This window comes from Urocitellus parryii, chromosome 9, assembly GCF_045843805.1.
Source record: "Urocitellus parryii isolate mUroPar1 chromosome 9, mUroPar1.hap1, whole genome shotgun sequence".
NCBI classification, from domain to species: Eukaryota; Metazoa; Chordata; class Mammalia; order Rodentia; family Sciuridae; genus Urocitellus; species Urocitellus parryii.
The window spans coordinates 7,101,889-7,118,786 of record NC_135539.1 but is presented as its reverse complement, the minus strand read 5'-3'; the positions used below and the strand labels follow the sequence as shown (position 1 = coordinate 7,118,786).

Genomic DNA, 16,898 nt, shown 5'->3' with positions numbered 1-16,898 from the left:
TATTGAGATATATTCAGATAATGTTCTTCCTTTTATGTAAAATGGCATAGTAATGTAAGATTTATGTAAAATTGCATATAACCTGTGTACATCCTCCCATGTACTGTACTGATGTATTTATTTTTTGGTACTGGGGATTGAACCCAGAGACACTTTGCCACTGAGCTACATTCCCAGTCCTTTTTATTTTTTTGTTTTGAGACAGGGCCTCACTAAGTTACTGAGGCTGGCCTTGAATTTGTGATTATCTTGCCTCAGCCTCCAAATCACTGGGATTATAGATGTGTGCCACCATACCCAGCCTCTTAAATAGTTTAAATCATCACTAGATCATTTATAATACTGAATATAATATAAATGTTATATAAATAGATGATATGCAGTATCACTTAGAGAATAAAGACATAAAAATCTGTTCAGTACAGATGCAATTTTTCTTTTCTGAATATTTTCAACTCATGATTGTTTGAGTGAATGCAGAGCCTATAGATACCGAAGGCTGGCTTTATTATGTCATTTTACAAAGGTACTTAAGCATTTGTAGATATTTATGTTCAGGAGGAGTCTTGGAATCCATGCTATACAGATAGTGAGGAATGACTCCAACCTGCATGTGCACCAAAAAGAGATTGGTTAATAAACTATGGTATATATACATACATACAATATAAAATGATGCAGGCATCAAAAAGAATTATTTTGATCTGTGTGTCCTCATGTGGTTAGTGTCCATTATGCATTATTAAATGAAACAGTAAATTGGGGGAGAAAATGCATAGTGTCATTCCACATTTATTTTAAAAGATAATATCTAGGGCTGGGCACAGTGATTCATGCTTGTAATCCCAGAGGCTCTGGATGCTGAGGTGGGAAAGTGACAAGTTCAAAGTCAGCCTCAGCAACTTAGTGAGGCCCTAAGCAACTTAGCAAGATCCTGTCTCAAAAATAAAAAAATAAGCCAGGTACAGTGGTGCACGCCTGTAATCCCAGCAGCTAGGGAGGCTGAGACAGGAGGATCTCAAGCTCAAAGCCAGCCTTAGCAACTTAGTGAGGCACTAAGCAACTCAGTGAGACCCTGTCTATAAATAAAACACAAAATAGGGCTGGGGATATGGCTCAGTGGCTGAATGCCTTTGAGTTCAATTCCTGGTACCAAAAAAAGAAAATAAAAAGATGTTATTTTAAAAAATAAAAAAGGGTTGGGGTGCTGGGGATGTGGCTCAAGAGTAATGCACTTGCCTGGCATGCACGGGGTGCTGGGTTCGATCCTCAGCACCACATAAAAATAAAATAAAGATGTTGTGTCCACCGAAAACTAAAAAATAAATGTTAAAAAATTCTCTCTCTCTCTCTCTCTCTCTCTCTCTCTCTCTCTCTTAAAAAAAAAAAAGGTTGGGGATGTGGCTCAGTGGTTAAGTGTTCTTGGGTTCAATCCCTGGTACCAAAATAATAATAACGCAACAACAACATCTAGAAAATATAGAAGAATCATGCACAAAACTATAACAATATACCTTTATACCTTTCTCATTTTTCTCTTTTTTAAAACAATTTTAGTTTTAGATGGACACAATATCTTTTTTCTATTTGTTTATTTTTATGTGGTGCTAGGATTGAACCCAGGGCCTCACGAGTGCTAGGCAAGCGCTCTACCACTGAGCCACAACCCCAACCTTCTTTCTCATTTTTCTTTTTTTTTTTTTTTAAGAGAGAGTGAGAGGGGGGAGAGAGAGAGAGAGAGAGAGAGAATTTTTAATATTTATTTTTTAGTTCTCGGCGGACACAACATCTTTGTTGGTATGTGGTGCTGAGGATCGAACCCGGGTCGCACGCATGCGAGACGAGCGTGCTACCGCTTGAGCCACATCCCCAGCCCCTCATTTTTCTAATAAGTATGTATTTATTGTCTAATTTTAAACTACATTCATTTAAAAGAAAAAAATTGAGGCAAATGAGATCAAAAGAGAGAATAGAGCCTCCTGAAATTTTTTTACATGAATGGTCAGTTGAAGTTGCCAGGGAATTAATGATTGAAAGAAGAACCAAAGCTGCCATGTAGATAAGAAGTCTTTTATTTATTTTGTTTTATTTCATTTTGGATTTTTTTGGTGTTGGGGATTGAACCCAGGGTATCACACATGCTAAGCATCCTCTATCACTGAGATTCATCCCCAACACTTTTACTTTTTTATTGATGAAAATTATATATATTTATGGTTTACAACATGAGAAAAGTCTTTTATTGCATATTTTTTACAAAACATTGGTCATAACAAGGAAAATAATATATTCACGTTTACTATTTGCTGGGATGTGGTAATAGCATCAATGGCAATAATGCTTCTTTTGGTGGTATTTGCCAGAATGGGAAGTTGCCTACTGTATGTACAGGGGAGGAATAGCTTTAAAAATTACCCAAAGTGATGACATCTCTTTATCTCATGTTAGCAGAAGGACATGTGGTTCAAAAGAACATCTATGCCTGGGAATCCCTTGGGATAGGGAAATATCTGGCAGCCTTGGCTATCTCAGGACCTTGGTACATCATCCTGCTTTTTCTTGTTGAAACCAAAGTGTTCAGGAGACTGAAAGCTAGGATTTCTAACTTCTTCCTGAAGCAAAAGTTGGTGAGTTGGACTCTAAATCCTCCAAGGACAGGTAAGGGCCTGGCTCCTTAGTGTCCTTGTTTTCTGTAGCTGCCTTGATTCTCTGGATTCCTATAGAGAAGGGAAAGAGTTTGGTTAGCCCCTGTGGCCCTGGTCAACATACTGGTCACCTGAAGTACTTTAATAGCCAGCTCATCAGCTAAGTATAAACAAGACATTGGCTTCCTAGAACCAGTCACCTTGTAGAACACCTCTTCCCCATTTAGCAATGAACTGACAGAAGAAAGGACTCTTTTGTCAGCTCTTGGTCTGATTATCTTCCAGAGGCCAAGATCCCCAAGGAAAATATAGGAAATGACTTCTGTTGTGTCTTGACATTCTGGGCTTAAAGTCTTTTAGTTTTCTTCAAAAGTTCACACCACGTGAGGTTTAAATGTCCAGCTAATCATGTTTATGTCAACATGAATTCTCTGTTGGACACCCACAGTGGCTCCTGAGATAGGGATGGTGGTATGAGCATGAGAACTGAGGTCGGCTGGGGCACCTTGGGGACTTCCCAGGAAGGATGTGGTCTTTGCAGTTCCCTTCAATCTCTATCTCCCACCCTTGCAAACATTTTATGTCTCTATCCTTGTCTTGGGAACTGTAGGCAAGATTGCTCGCAGCAGCATCAGTGCCTGAAGACCAAGATGTAGAAGAGGAGGCAAAAACTGTCAGGACTTATTTGGAAACGTTGCGAAAGACAAATCCACTAATTGTTAAAGAAGTGTCAAAGGTAAAGTCAGACTTGGCTTCAGAAAGCCAAATCTTGCTGGGCATGGTGGCGCACTCCTGTAATCCCAGCAATTTGAGGGGCTGAGGCAGGAGGATTACAATTTTGAGACCAACCTCACCAACTTAGTGAAGGTCTACACAACTTAGTGAGACCCTGTTTCAAAATTAAAAATATATAAAGGGCTGAGGATATGGCTCAGTGATCAAGCTCCCCTGAGTCCAATCCTAGTACCAAAAAGAAAAAAGAAAGAAAGAAAGAAAGCAGAGATTTCTCAGGTCTTTTGCATGAGGAATCCGCCCATTGACAGGCTCAAGGCCTGTCTACAGTAACTCAGGAGCTGCTGATGGAGATGTGGTTTCTCTGTTTAAGAATGAAGCACATCTGAGTTTGTTTGTGCACCCAGACTCTGCCCAATTTTCTGTCTTTTCTGTGGTCCTCTGGAAGATAGAAGGGCCTGGGATGGGAAGGGACCTGAGCCATGAACCCTGAGAAGGAAGGAAGGCTGGAAGGTGGGACATGAACTTATGGAATATTTCCTGGAATGTAGAAGACAACTAGAGATGGGCCAAGGCCTGAAAAGGGGTCTAGAAACTCAAACCAATCCTCCCTAGTCTTCCTGATAGCCCCAGGGAGAATTTTGAGAGACCTTCAAATATCCAGGTACTGTTTAGCATTTTCCCCCCAAAATTTATTAGTCTTGTTGTTTCATATAGTTTCTGGAGGTTAAAACAACATCAATAAGCCTTCAGGCAACAAGCCAAGGGATTTTGTTGGCTTCAGGAACAAAAGAGAAAAAGCTTATCTTAAGGGAATTGAGTTCTCAAAATGCAAAGAGAGTGGGAGGATAGAAAACCTTACTGAGCCTGCTGGGAGCAGTGGCTGAGAAAATGCAAGTCTGAGCCTGGGATGTGAGAGGCCACCTGGGCCCCTGAGGGCAGCTCAGACCTGTTGCTGACTACCAGCCTTCTCCCTTGTCTCCTGTCTTGCATATCTTAGGTCTATATCAAGAAGGTACCCCTGCTGGCTGTGAACAAAGTATCCTTCACTGTTCAAGCTAAAGAATGCTTTGGTCTTCTTGGAATTAATGGAGCTGGAAAGACTTCCATTTTCAAAATGCTGATAGGACAGAAGCCCATCACCTGTGGGGATGCATTTATTAGGGGTCTTAGCATCAGCTCTGACCTAGGGAAGGTGGGTATCACCTAGAAACAAACTTGGGGGGTTGACACAAGATTTGGGGTCAGGGAACTGGAATAAGACCAGATCTCTGAAAAGTCCACATATCAATTTCATCTGTGACTTCCAAATCCTTATCTGCATACTGCAAACTTCTCTGAGCTCCAGACTAGATGTTGCACTGCTTACTCAACATCACTCTTCCCCCACCCCTGCATACTCATGCCCCATACTTAAGCTCCCCCACACCCTGGGATTTATGAACATTAGGCAAGACCTCTGCCACTGAGCTACACCCAGCCCTTTTTATTTTGAAATAGGGTCTTGCTAAATTGCCCAGGCTGGCCTTGAATTGGTGAACCTCCTGTCTCAGCCTCTCAAGGAGCTAGGATTATAGGCACACACCACTGCACCCAAGTACTACACATCTCTTGAGTTCTTCTAGGCACTGGAAACTCAAAGGGCCCCCCTTCTTTCCTTCTTCCCCTTGTTTTCTGGACAGTGAGTGATACACATCCACTTGCCATTCAAGGCATCCTTCAAGATGTCCAATTGGCAGCCTTGGTTCATGGATGTTCTCAGCCAAATAACCCTTGAAACTTCTCCATGGACCTGTTCCTACTACACTCATCCTAGTTGAGATGACCTAATTTTCAGTCTGTATCTTCCCTGACCTCTCTGCACCAGCATTTTGTATTGCTGGTCTTCTCCTTCGCACTCAAGCCTTCCTTTGCTTGTTCCACAGCTGCCCTCTCTCCTTGCTGTTCTGTCTCAAACTCCTATCGTAGATCTTCATCTTTATCTGGCCCATCAGTTGCAGTGTTCCGGGAGCTACACCTGTAGCCCACTGTCCTTGTTCTAGACACACTGTCCGTGCCTAGTCCTTTTTATTGGTCTGCCTCCTGTTATTCTCTGTTTGCTCATGTCTCCCAAATAGCCATGTCTCCAGCCCTACTCCAGTGGAATTTCTCAGCTTCCATAGTTGTGTGAGCCAATTCTTATATCCTTTCTGTATATCCGTATATTCACATAAACCCTATATATGAAGTATGAGCTATTGCACATACCTGTAATCCCAGCTACTGGGAAGGCTGAGGCTGGAAGATCACAAGGTTTTTTTTTTTAAATATTCCAATGCCAGTTTATTTTTTAAAAGAGCTCTGTGTTTTATGGTTTACCTTTTTTAAAAATAATTTTATAGAGTCTGGGGCTGGGGCTCAGCAGTAGTACACTTGCCTGGAATGTGTGAAGCACTGGGTTCAATTCTTAGCACCGCACATAAATAAATAAAATAAAGGTCTAACAATAACTAAAAAAAATTTAAAAATAAAATAATTGTACAGTCTTACATGAATTGTAATGATCTAATACTATTAATAGCTGTTCAAAAAACAAACAAAAAATTCCTTTCCCCCTCAACAATCATCCAGGGAGAATTAAAATTTCTGAAAAGAGGCTAATTTAACATGACTTCTAACCTGGAAGAAACAAAAAGAAAAAAAAGAAGGGGAAAGAGAAAGAGAGAGAGAGAAGGAAACAGAAATTAAGAGGTGTGCTGCTAGTGTCTTTCATTAGTAGGGCTCTGGCTCTGGGGTTGTGAAAGACAGTCTGCAGCATGCAGTATGGCAGCTGGAGACCTGAGAATCCCATCTTCTTCCCCACAGCATGTCCATGTTTTGACTTCAGTGTCATGGAAATTCTTGCAGGGTTCTTCTCTGCTGTTCTGCTATATGCATCTGGTTTGCCAAGTCCATTGTGTCATACTGTCTATATATTTCACTTTCTTCTAGAGGTTTTCAATCTCTGAGCCTGCTAGTATTTTTTTTTAAAGAGAGAGTGATAGAGGGAGAGAGAGAGAGAGAGAGAGAGAATTTTTTTAATATTTATTTTTTAGTTATCAGCAGACACAACATCTTTGTTTGTATGTGGTGCTGAGGATCGAACCCAGGCCGCACGCATGCCAGACGAGCATGCGCTACCGCTTGAGCCACATCCCCAGCCCCGCCTGCTAGTATTGAAATAGCTTCTTCCTGGGGCCAGACTCCATATAGTACGCATATATGTAGGTGTATTACAGAATACATCAACACTTGGCTAAGAGCTTGGAAGCATTCTGTAGGTACTGCCTGTCAATTCAAGTCCCCAGATTGTTCATGACCCTTTCCTGAATCTTCCCATGAATCCACTGGTATGTTTGTGCCTCTAACTAAGTTGTTTTTTTTTTTTTTTTTTTTGGTTTTTGCAGGTCTCAAAATAGAAAAGTACTTCTATTTAAAAAAAAATTTAGTTGTAGATGAACACAATACTGTTATTTTATTTATCTATTTATATGTGGTAGCTGGGTGATCCCAGCGGCTCAGGAGGCTGAGTCAGGAGGACTGAAAGCTGAAAGCCAGTCTCAGCAAAAAGCGAGGTGCTAAGTAACTCAGTGAAACCTTGTCTCTAAATAAAACACAAAATAGGGCTGGGGATGTGGCCCAGTGGTCGAGTGTCCCTTAGTTCAATCCCTAGCACCCCCACCCCGCCACACCAAAGAAAGATGTTTTTATGTGGTGCTGAGGATAGAACCCAGTGCCTCATATATTCTAGGCAAGTGCTCTACCACTGAGCCACAACCCCAGCCCACACTTTTTTTCTTTTTTTGTACTGGAGATTGAATCCAGGGAAGCTTAATCACTGAGCCACATCCCCAGCCCTTTTTTTTTTTTTTTTTTTTTAAAGAGAGAGTGAGAGAGGGGGGGGGACAGAGAGAGAGAGAGAGAGAGAGAATTTTAACATTTATTTATTTTTTCTTAGTTCTTGGCGGACACAACATCTTCGTTTGTATGTGGTGCTGAGGATCGAACCCGGGCTGCACGCATGCTACCACTTGAGCCACATCCCCAGCCCCTCCCCAGCCCTTTTTAATTTTTTTTTTTTAATTTTGAGACAGGGCCTAACTAAGTTGTGAGGGTGGCTTCAAACTTGCAATCCTCCTGCTTCTGCATCCTGAACTGCTGCAATTATAGGCTAGAACAAATATTGTTGAAGGCCTCCCTGGCCTGGGCTTGCTCATTCTGGCCGACAGTATCGGGATTCTCCTATACCAATTTCACTCATGGTACTTGAAACAGAAGACCTTATTGCACTGCACTTGGTGAACTCTGGGCTCCTATACCAGAATAACCATGGGGCAGTTTGCAGCAGGGCACTGTTGGAGCTGGTAATGATGCTCCACACACTCCCTGAAGAGGTAGCACCTGTAGTTGTCTTTCAATTCTCCATTGGGAAACAATGAAACACAAAGTGGGGAGTGTACAGAATGGACAGTTCTGAGCCACATGAGAGACTCCCACATCCAACTGTCCTTGACAAGTATTGAGCAGTGCTGCTCCTAGCAGCTACAGCAAAATTGAGCCAACAAGCCAAAGATTCCCTTTCCACATAAACTTCATGCATACTGTGCAGTGGTTAGGGGAATGGGCTGTGGGATGTGTTTTGATGGATTAGGCTGAACTTGCACTTCAATGAGTAGTTGAGAAGAACTGGACTCATTTCTGTCTAAGATCTCTGAGACTGGCCTGTGCAAATAACTAGTATTAGTTTGGCAACTGAATGAGGTAACTTTAAGACAGAGGCTAAACTGTCTTAAAGCACATGGCTAAGGTCTCAAGATTAAAGCCTCAAGATTAAACTCCTCAAGATTAAAGCCATCAGCCCTCTGCTCTCCAAGTTGCTGGCTACTCCCACACATAATAGTCCTCTATGTTCTCAGGGTTCTTGATCTCTTCTTCCTTCTCCTCCACACAATTTGGGTCATAGCCCTCTTCATTGCTTTCAGGCCCCTAACTATTCATGTCCACCAATATCTTAGCATCCAATCAAGTTGTAAATCAGGAAATAAGTTGCTTTTTCTCCCTCTCCCCAAACTTACTGCTTTCTCATATCCATTAGTATTTTTGTCTTCTATAATTCTGAAGACCTTTCAAGCAGCTGTGATCCAAATATTGTGTCATATGATTTCCATCAGGAGTCACAAACCTGCAGTCAGAGTCTGAGCAGGACAGATCAGGTCAGGCCAGGCCACAAGAATTGGATTGAGGTGTAGTAGTGGCAGAGCAGGGCCTGCCCTGCTTCCTCTGAACAGATCACAAGTTCGAGGTCAGCCTTGGCAACTTATCGAACTGGGAATGAAGCTCAATGGTAGAATGCTACTGGGTACAATTCTCAGTACCAAAACCAAAAAAGAACCAATAAGACAGAAAAGTTAATGGCTAAAACTATCTAAACATTTTGAAAGATATCACATTACAAATAAATGAAGCCCTATTAACCCTAAGCAGGATAAATTAATCAATCCCTAGGAACATTATGGTAAAACTGCTGAAAACCATACACAAAAAGAAAATCTTCAAAGGACCCAGAGACCAGTCTCAACTCTAAGGAAGAGGATATGACACAAGTGGGAGTGATTACACCAGGGAACTTCCACAGTACAACAGAACTGATTTTTTTTTTTTTGTAAATTTGAGACTTAATGTAAATGTGATTTCGCACCATAATTCATGTAAATCAGACTTCAGCAATTTTTGTTGTATGATTTTGCTCTTTTGTAAAGCACAATTGTCCTTGTACAAAATGCTCATATTTAATTACAAACTGCTTTAAAATCACAATTGAAGATATGAGAACTACTTGGCTTATTGTACAATGCAATGGATAGAAAGCCCTTTCAAGTCATGTTATATTTGGATTTGGGGCTGGGACAGGGAGAGCAGCAGCTGTGTCAGCTAAGTGCTCAAACTTGCACATGAATATGGAGAATAATTTCAAAATCTTACCAACCTGAACATCCAAGGAGTTATGGAAAACTATCTTAACGTTTTTGGTAAGGGATTGGCATTGTTGATAAAGCCACTCCTGTCATTAACTGTATTTCAGGATGTTCTCTCTGTTGCCATGAACATTGTAGGTAATATTCATAAGAACATCAATTCAGAGCCAAAATGCCTCGAATCTCCACATCTCTTTTGTAATTCCTTACATTTATTTATTTATTTATTTATTTAATATTTTTTAGTTGTAATGGTGCTGAGGATTGAATCTAGTACCTCACATGTGCCAGGCAAGCACTCTACCACTGAACCACAACCCCAGCCCTGTTTTTTTTATTTTTTTTTATTAGAGCTTTATAGTTATACCTAGTAGTTGGGTTCATCCTGACCAACTCATACATGCATGAAATTTGATTTCAGTTCATTATCCCACTCTTTTCCTTCCCCCTTTTACCTCCCATCCTCCTTCCCCTTTCCCATTGATCTTCCTCTACTAGATTTCCTTTTGGCTCATTTATTAATTTATATTTGCTTGGTTCTTTCTACCTATATATAATGGTGAAGTTCCCTGTTGTGTATATATACACATAACATGAATTTTAATTTATTCTGCATTGCCTCCACTAAGTCTGTTTAATTATAATAGAAGACTGCCACATTTTTATTAGCAGGATTGGCTGGGCTTGCTGCTGTTTCTAGTAATATATTCTGAATTCCATTTAATCAATAAAACTTGACTTAACAAACAAGGGTGGGGGGGAAAGGATCCAGAGGTAAAAGATGGATCACATTCACAAGCACAACATTTAGACTGGCAGCTTATTTCTGAATGAAACAAGAGACCAAAAGACAGCAGTGGTATAGGAAATAACCTACCTGAAATAATATACACAATAAAACTATACTGTAAAAGAAAATATAGCCAGGTGCAGTGGCACACATCTATAATCCCAGCAACACAGGGGGCCACGGCAGGAGGATTGCCAAATTTGGGGCCAAACTCAGCAACATAGCGAGGCCCTAAGCAACTTGAGACCTTGTCTTAAAATGAAAAATAAAAAAGGCTGGGGATGTGACTCAATAGTAAAGCACTGCTGGGTTCAATCTCCAGTACCCTGACCCACCCAAAAACAAAATATATTTTGGCTTGGGAATGTAACTCAGTGGTAGAATGCTTGCTTAACGTGTGTGAGACTCTGGGTTCAATCCCCAGCACTAAAAAAGATAAAGATTTTCTAGGAAGACTTTCAGGTAAATTAAATCTGAGAGTTTGTCACCAATAGATGTAGGCAAAAGGAAGTAATAAAGAGTAAATTTCAGAAAGAAAGAAAATGATCCTGGAAGGAGCTCAAAGAACAGAAAAAAATGAAGAGTGATTCAAACAAATGAAAAGGGTAAATGTGTGGCTTTTGACGAGACAAGGCTAAAATAATAATAATAATGATGTTTTATGAGATTTAAAATACAGCATCTGGTCCTTGATTTTCTTTTACTATTATTCACATGGTCCTTACATCCACCCTACTGGACTTACTGCCAAACCTGTTACTGGGTAGTCCAATCTTTGAAGGTGATTTGTGAGAGTCACACAGAAAAACAATATCCAGGTAGGATTAAAGGCTTCCCACTTAACACTCTTTCCAAGAAATCTTAGGTTTCTGCTGTGGCTTCCCATATTTACTTGGAACTATTCTGAGTTTTCTTCCATCCACTTAACTTGTGTCAGAAATATAGGCATGTAAGTTGAAAATGCATTACTTCTACTTTAGGGTTAGAAATAGTATACCAGGAAATCTAAGCTCATTGAAACCTGTTTTGCATTTTTGGTTGGAGTCAACTTTTCTTTCTTTTCTTAAAATATTTTTAGTTGCAGATGGACACAATACCTTTATTTATTATGTATTTATATGTGGTACTGAGAATCAAACCCAGTGCCTCATGTGTGCCAGGCAAGCACTCTACACTGAGCCACAACCCCAGCCCCATGAAGTCAACTTTTCTAAGTGAATATACTTTTTATTGTTTTGTGTGTATGTGTGTGTGTGAATAAATAAAAGTTATACACCAGAATTTTTATCATAACCAAATAAAATGCATATAAAATTAAATACATGAACATTTTAAGTCAGAAGGAGGTAAATCAAATTAAAGCATTTTAAGGTCCTTTCCTTGCTTTTGAATAAAGTTCCAAATCATATTATCCATAGCTAAGCCAAGGATGCATGTTTTATCTCTAAAGAAACATGCAACAGATGAAAGGAAATAAGTATGTACTTTTTAAGATACCAGTGGAGGGAAAAATAGAAAAATGAGTAAATAATATGTAAGAATAAAGCAAGAAAAGGGAAGGTAGAACATATAGGATAAATAGATTGCTTTGAATAAGATGGTAGATTTAAATCCAAGTATTTCGGTAATTACATTAAATGAACTAAATATTTTAATTATAAGATTGAAATTATCAGAGAGGATACACAAAATGTTAAATATAAAGTTATCATATGACTCCTAAAAATATACCCTAAATGACTGAAAACCCACATCCACATAAAAAACTTGTACAAGAATGTTCAGAGTAGCATTAGTCAAAGTAGCCAATGTGGAAACAACCCAAATGTTGATCAACAGATAAATGGATAAACAACCTGGGGCCTATCCATATAATAGGATATTATTTATACACACAAAAAAAGAATGAGGGGCTGGAGGTATGACTCAGCGGTAGAGTGCTTGCCTTGCATGCATAAGGTACTGGGTTCGATCCTCAGCACCGCATAAAAATAAATAAATTCAATAAAGTTTTTAAAAAAAGAATGAAACTCTGACATATGCTACAATCTGGACAAACTTAAGAAATGCTCAGTGCAAGAAGTCACATATAAAAGACCACATATGTATGATTCCATTCATATGAGATATCCAGAATAGGCAAAGCCATAGAGATAGGAAGTCAAGTAGTGGTTGCCAGGGGTTGAGGGTGTTGAGGGGGATGGGAAGTAACTGCTCATAGGTACAGGATTTCTCCTAGGTATGATAAAATGTTCTAAGTGAATTGTGATGATGCATGTGTATATCTGAATATGCTAAAAAAATCTGTTGAATTGTACACTTGAATGAATTGTATGGTATGTGGACTGTACCTCAATAAGTTGTCTTTAAAAAGAAAAGAAGGCTGGGTTTGTGGCTCAGTGGAAGAGTGCTTACCTAGCATGTGTGAGGCATTGGGTTCAATTCTCAGCACTGCATATAAATAAATGAATAAACTAAAGGTCCATAAACAACTAAAAACAATATTTTAAAAAAGAAAAGAAAAGAGAAAAGGGGCTGGGGTTGTGGCTCAGTGGTAGAGCACTTGCCTAGAATGTGTGAAGCCTTGGGTTTGATCCTCAGCACCACGTAAAATAAATAAAGAAAGAAAGGTATTGTGTCTATCTACAAACAAAAGGAAGAAGAAAGAGAAGGAGAAAAGGAAAACTTATATAGACTAAAACTTATATAGACTAAAATTGAAATAAAGGCCTAGGATAAAGGGTACCAATAAATAAGCCCAATTAACTATCACAGAACAGATAATTTCCTTCTTGTATAACCATCCCAAAGCATGGAAGAAGTTGGGATGCACCCAGCTAGGAGCGAAGTAGAGCAACCAGTGACGGCAGCTGGAATGAGCCCTAGGCCAGTTTCTGTTAGAAACATAAAATCCTGAGATATTAACAGTGAAAATGCAGCAGGATGATTGAGTTAGGTTTATCCCAGAAATAATTATATTTATATTATATTTATATTTATATTAAGGTCTAATAGTACAAAATCCACCAACATAAATCATTGCCTTTAGAAGAGAAAAATAGTTCAGTTGATGTTAAAAAGAGAATTTGAAAAAAAAAAAACCTCAATACTTGTTCATGATTTGAAAAAAATTCTTTTTTTTTTAAGAGAGAGAGGGAGAGAGAATTTTTTAATATTTATTTATTTTTTAGTTTTCGGCGGGCACAACATATTTATTTATATGTGGTGCTGAGGATCGAACCTGGGCTGCACGCATGCCAGGGGAGCGCGCTACCACTTGAGCCACATCCCCAGCCCTCAAAAAAATTCTTAACTAGAAAAATAGAAGAAACAGGGGCTGGGGATGTGGCTCAGGTGGTAGCGCACTCTCCTGGCATGCCTGCGGCCCGGGTTCGATCCTCAGCACCACATACAAAGATGTTGTGTCCGCTGAAAACCAAAAAAAATAAATATTAAAAAAATTCTCTCTCTCTCTCTCTCTCTCTCTCTCTCTCTCTCTCTCTCTCTCTCTCTCTCTCTTTAAAAAAAATAGAAGAAACATTAAGTTAAAATAACTTGATAAAGGTGGTTTCCCATAAATCCTTACACTTAATCATGAAATTACAGAAGCATCCTCATTAGAATCATTAGAGCCTTTCTTTTCAGCAGTTATCTCAGGCATGGGGACATCTGTCTTAGGGGAAGCCCCACCCTGGGAACCAAAACCGGACCCTTAGTCGTGAGATCCTTATAGACATTCTTCCTCCAAGACAGCCTTCTCCTGTCCCTCTCTTCCCTAAGCTGACCCCCCACGTGATTTCCTATTCATACCCTGAATTCGTCACTCCATCAATAGGTCCAGGCTGCCCAGGGTCACACAAGTGCTTGAATGGAAAGGAGGAAAGAGAAGGGAAAAACGTTGGCTATTTTCAAAAATTATTTCCCACACTCTCCAAAATCTACCAAGGGGAGCACAAATCAGGATTGTGAACTACAAGTTTATAGTGGTGAAAGGTAGAAATACATGTGCCTCAATTTTCTGAACAGCTAAATAAAATTTAGAAACCTTCCCTGAATCACTAAGCAGCAGTTAAACTGAGTGGGAAAGGTCTGTATGTGATGATCTAGGAAAATCTTAAGACATGATATTGAGTTAGAAAAGCATATTGTGTGCATGCTTGTAATCCCAGCTACTGGGGAGGTTGAGGTAGGAGGAGCACAAATTCAAGTCCAGCCTGAGTAACTTAGCCAGACCCTGTCTCAAAATAAAAAGTAATGGGGCTGAGGTTGTAGATCAGTGGTAGAGCACTTGCCTAGCATGTTCGAGGCCCTGGGTTCAATCCCCAGCACCATAAAAAACTAAATAAACAAAATAAAGGCATTGTATCCATCTACAAATGTATATATATATATATATATATATATATATATATATATATATATATTTAACAAAGTAAAAAAGACTGGGCATGTAGCTCTGACATGCCTTCCTCTTGGGGCTGTGGTTCTAACTCAGGTCCGGCAGTGGATTGGTTACTGTCCTCAGTTTGATGCCTTGCTGAGCTTCATGACAGGCCGAGAGACACTGGTCATGTATGCCCGGATCCGGGGCATCCCGGAGCGCCACATCAGTTCCTGTGTGGACCAGATTCTTGAGGATTTAGTCATGTTCGTGTATGCAGACAAGCTGGTAAAGACCTACAGGTGAGATCTGGAGCTTCCTTCCACCTCTCCATCTCCAGTTACAATTTGAGCTCTGGTCTTCTCAGTACTAGAATGTAGGGCCAAGCCTATCAGCTCAGGCATGGGTTGCTGTACAGTCCATGCTATAGTGGGTATGTTGTGGAGGGGTGGCTGGAGGTAGCTTTTGTCCCCTGTACGAAAGGGTCAATGTCCTGGGCTACTCAAGGCACCACACCGGGTGCTCCACCATACCAAAAATAAATTAAAAATAAAAGGAAAAAAAGCACCACACCCTTTTGGTTCTGGGCTCCAGAAATTATAAGGCCAACCCAGGCCAAAGGCAGTTCCTGTAGCTGAGGGCAGATGGCACCGCATATGTTGTCCCAAAAGGTTAAACTGATCTTTCTTCCGTTCCACTTCATAATAGGCTTCCTGTGTTTGGTAGATTGACATTTTAAGTGCACAGTTACATCATCCTGGTGTGTGTGGTTCTGCTGAGGAGCAGGGTAGCTTAAACAAAGCCAGACACTCACTGTCCAAGCCAAGAACACCACTCCCATCTCATGGTGTTCAGCACGCCTGAAGGCACATGGCAGTACTGCACACCCGGTCCAGGACGAGTCCAGGAAGACACTACCTCTGGTCACATGGACCCAGGGGTCAGATGATGATGTCCTTGGCTCTTCCTTCTGTTGGTTTGAGTTTCAAGCAGCTTTTCATGTTTTCTTGCATCTTTTGATAATCAAATTAATTTACATTTGCAAAGTTTAGAATGGTGCCTTGCATATAGTAAATGGTTTGAGTTAAATAAAACTCTTCCTCTCAGATGAAGAAGGTGCCCCCTAACACCCATAGGGTTCATTAAAGATTCACTGACCATGTGCTCCCCCAGGACTGATCCTTGTGTACAGGGAATGGTTTAGATCCTCCATGGACAGCCCAAGCCACAGCTCCACTTGACTGTTTTTCTGAAAGTCCCACCTGGGATGTAGAGCCCTCCCAGAGAAGAAAGGGGTGGGTGCTGAAACAGCAGCATTCTCCATCTGCCCACCATCACCCCTCCACCCCCAGCGGTGGTAACAAGCGCAAATTGAGCATGGCTGTTGCCCTCATTGGAGATCCTGCCGTCATCTTCCTGGATGAGCCGTCCACTGGCATGGACCCTGTGGCCCGGCGCCTGCTCTGGGGCACTGTGGGAAAGGCCCGCGAGTCTGGCAAGGCCATTGTCATCACCTCCCACAGGTAGAGCCTGGGTCTCTGTGGGTCAATGGAGGAGCTGAAATGGGTGGCTGGGGAGGGGCCAGGGGGGCAGACCACCTGTGAGCAGCTGGCATAGAGTTTCCCAGGCTTTGCATGTGGTCACACTCAGCGTGGGAATCAGGAACAGCCTGATCTGGGCATTGACACCTTCTGTATACACAAGGCTTTTACACCTAGGGTGGGCTTCCGCTTCCCCCAGCCCTGTCTCAGGCCTCTACTCCCTGTCCTCAGCATGGAGGAGTGTGAGGCTTTGTGCACCTGGCTGGCCATCATGGTGCAGGGTCAGTTCAAGTGCCTGGGAAGCCCACAGCACCTCAAGAGCAAGTTTGGCAACAGCTACTCCCTGCCGGCCAAAGTCCGAAGGGAAGGGCAGCAAGAAGCACTGGAGGAGTTCAAGGCATTTGTAGACCTGACCTTTCCAGGTTTGTGCTGACCCTGGCAGCCCCCACTGCGGGTGGGAGGCAGGCCCCTGCTGGACCTTTGTCAGTTGATGCACAGTGTCCGTGCCTGACCCCTGCCAAACCCACATCCCTGACCCTGAGGATGAAGACCACAGTCCTGTGTGCCTAGGCTGTCTTCCTTTGTAGGAATAGTCTCTTCTTTGTGCAGGCAGTGTCCTAGAAGATGAGCACCAAGACATGGTCCACTACCACCTGCCTGGCAATGACCTCAGCTGGGGGAAGGTAAGCACACCCTAGAGCAGAAATTTGCTCCCCATGGCAAGCCCAGAGGCTTTATCCATTCTCTCTGCATTCTCCCTAACCCCATCCCCACTGTGTGCATCACACCACCTAGGGGTGAGCCTGTCCACAGCGG

The 16,898-nt window shown here is 41.4% G+C and overlaps 1 pseudogene; it reads right to left on the bottom strand.

Annotated features, from left to right (window-relative positions):
• Positions 1 to 7,648: 7,648 nt before the first annotated feature.
• LOC113180562 (E3 ubiquitin-protein ligase ARIH2 pseudogene) lies at positions 7,649 to 13,821 on the bottom strand (annotated as a pseudogene).
• Positions 13,822 to 16,898: the final 3,077 nt, after the last annotated feature.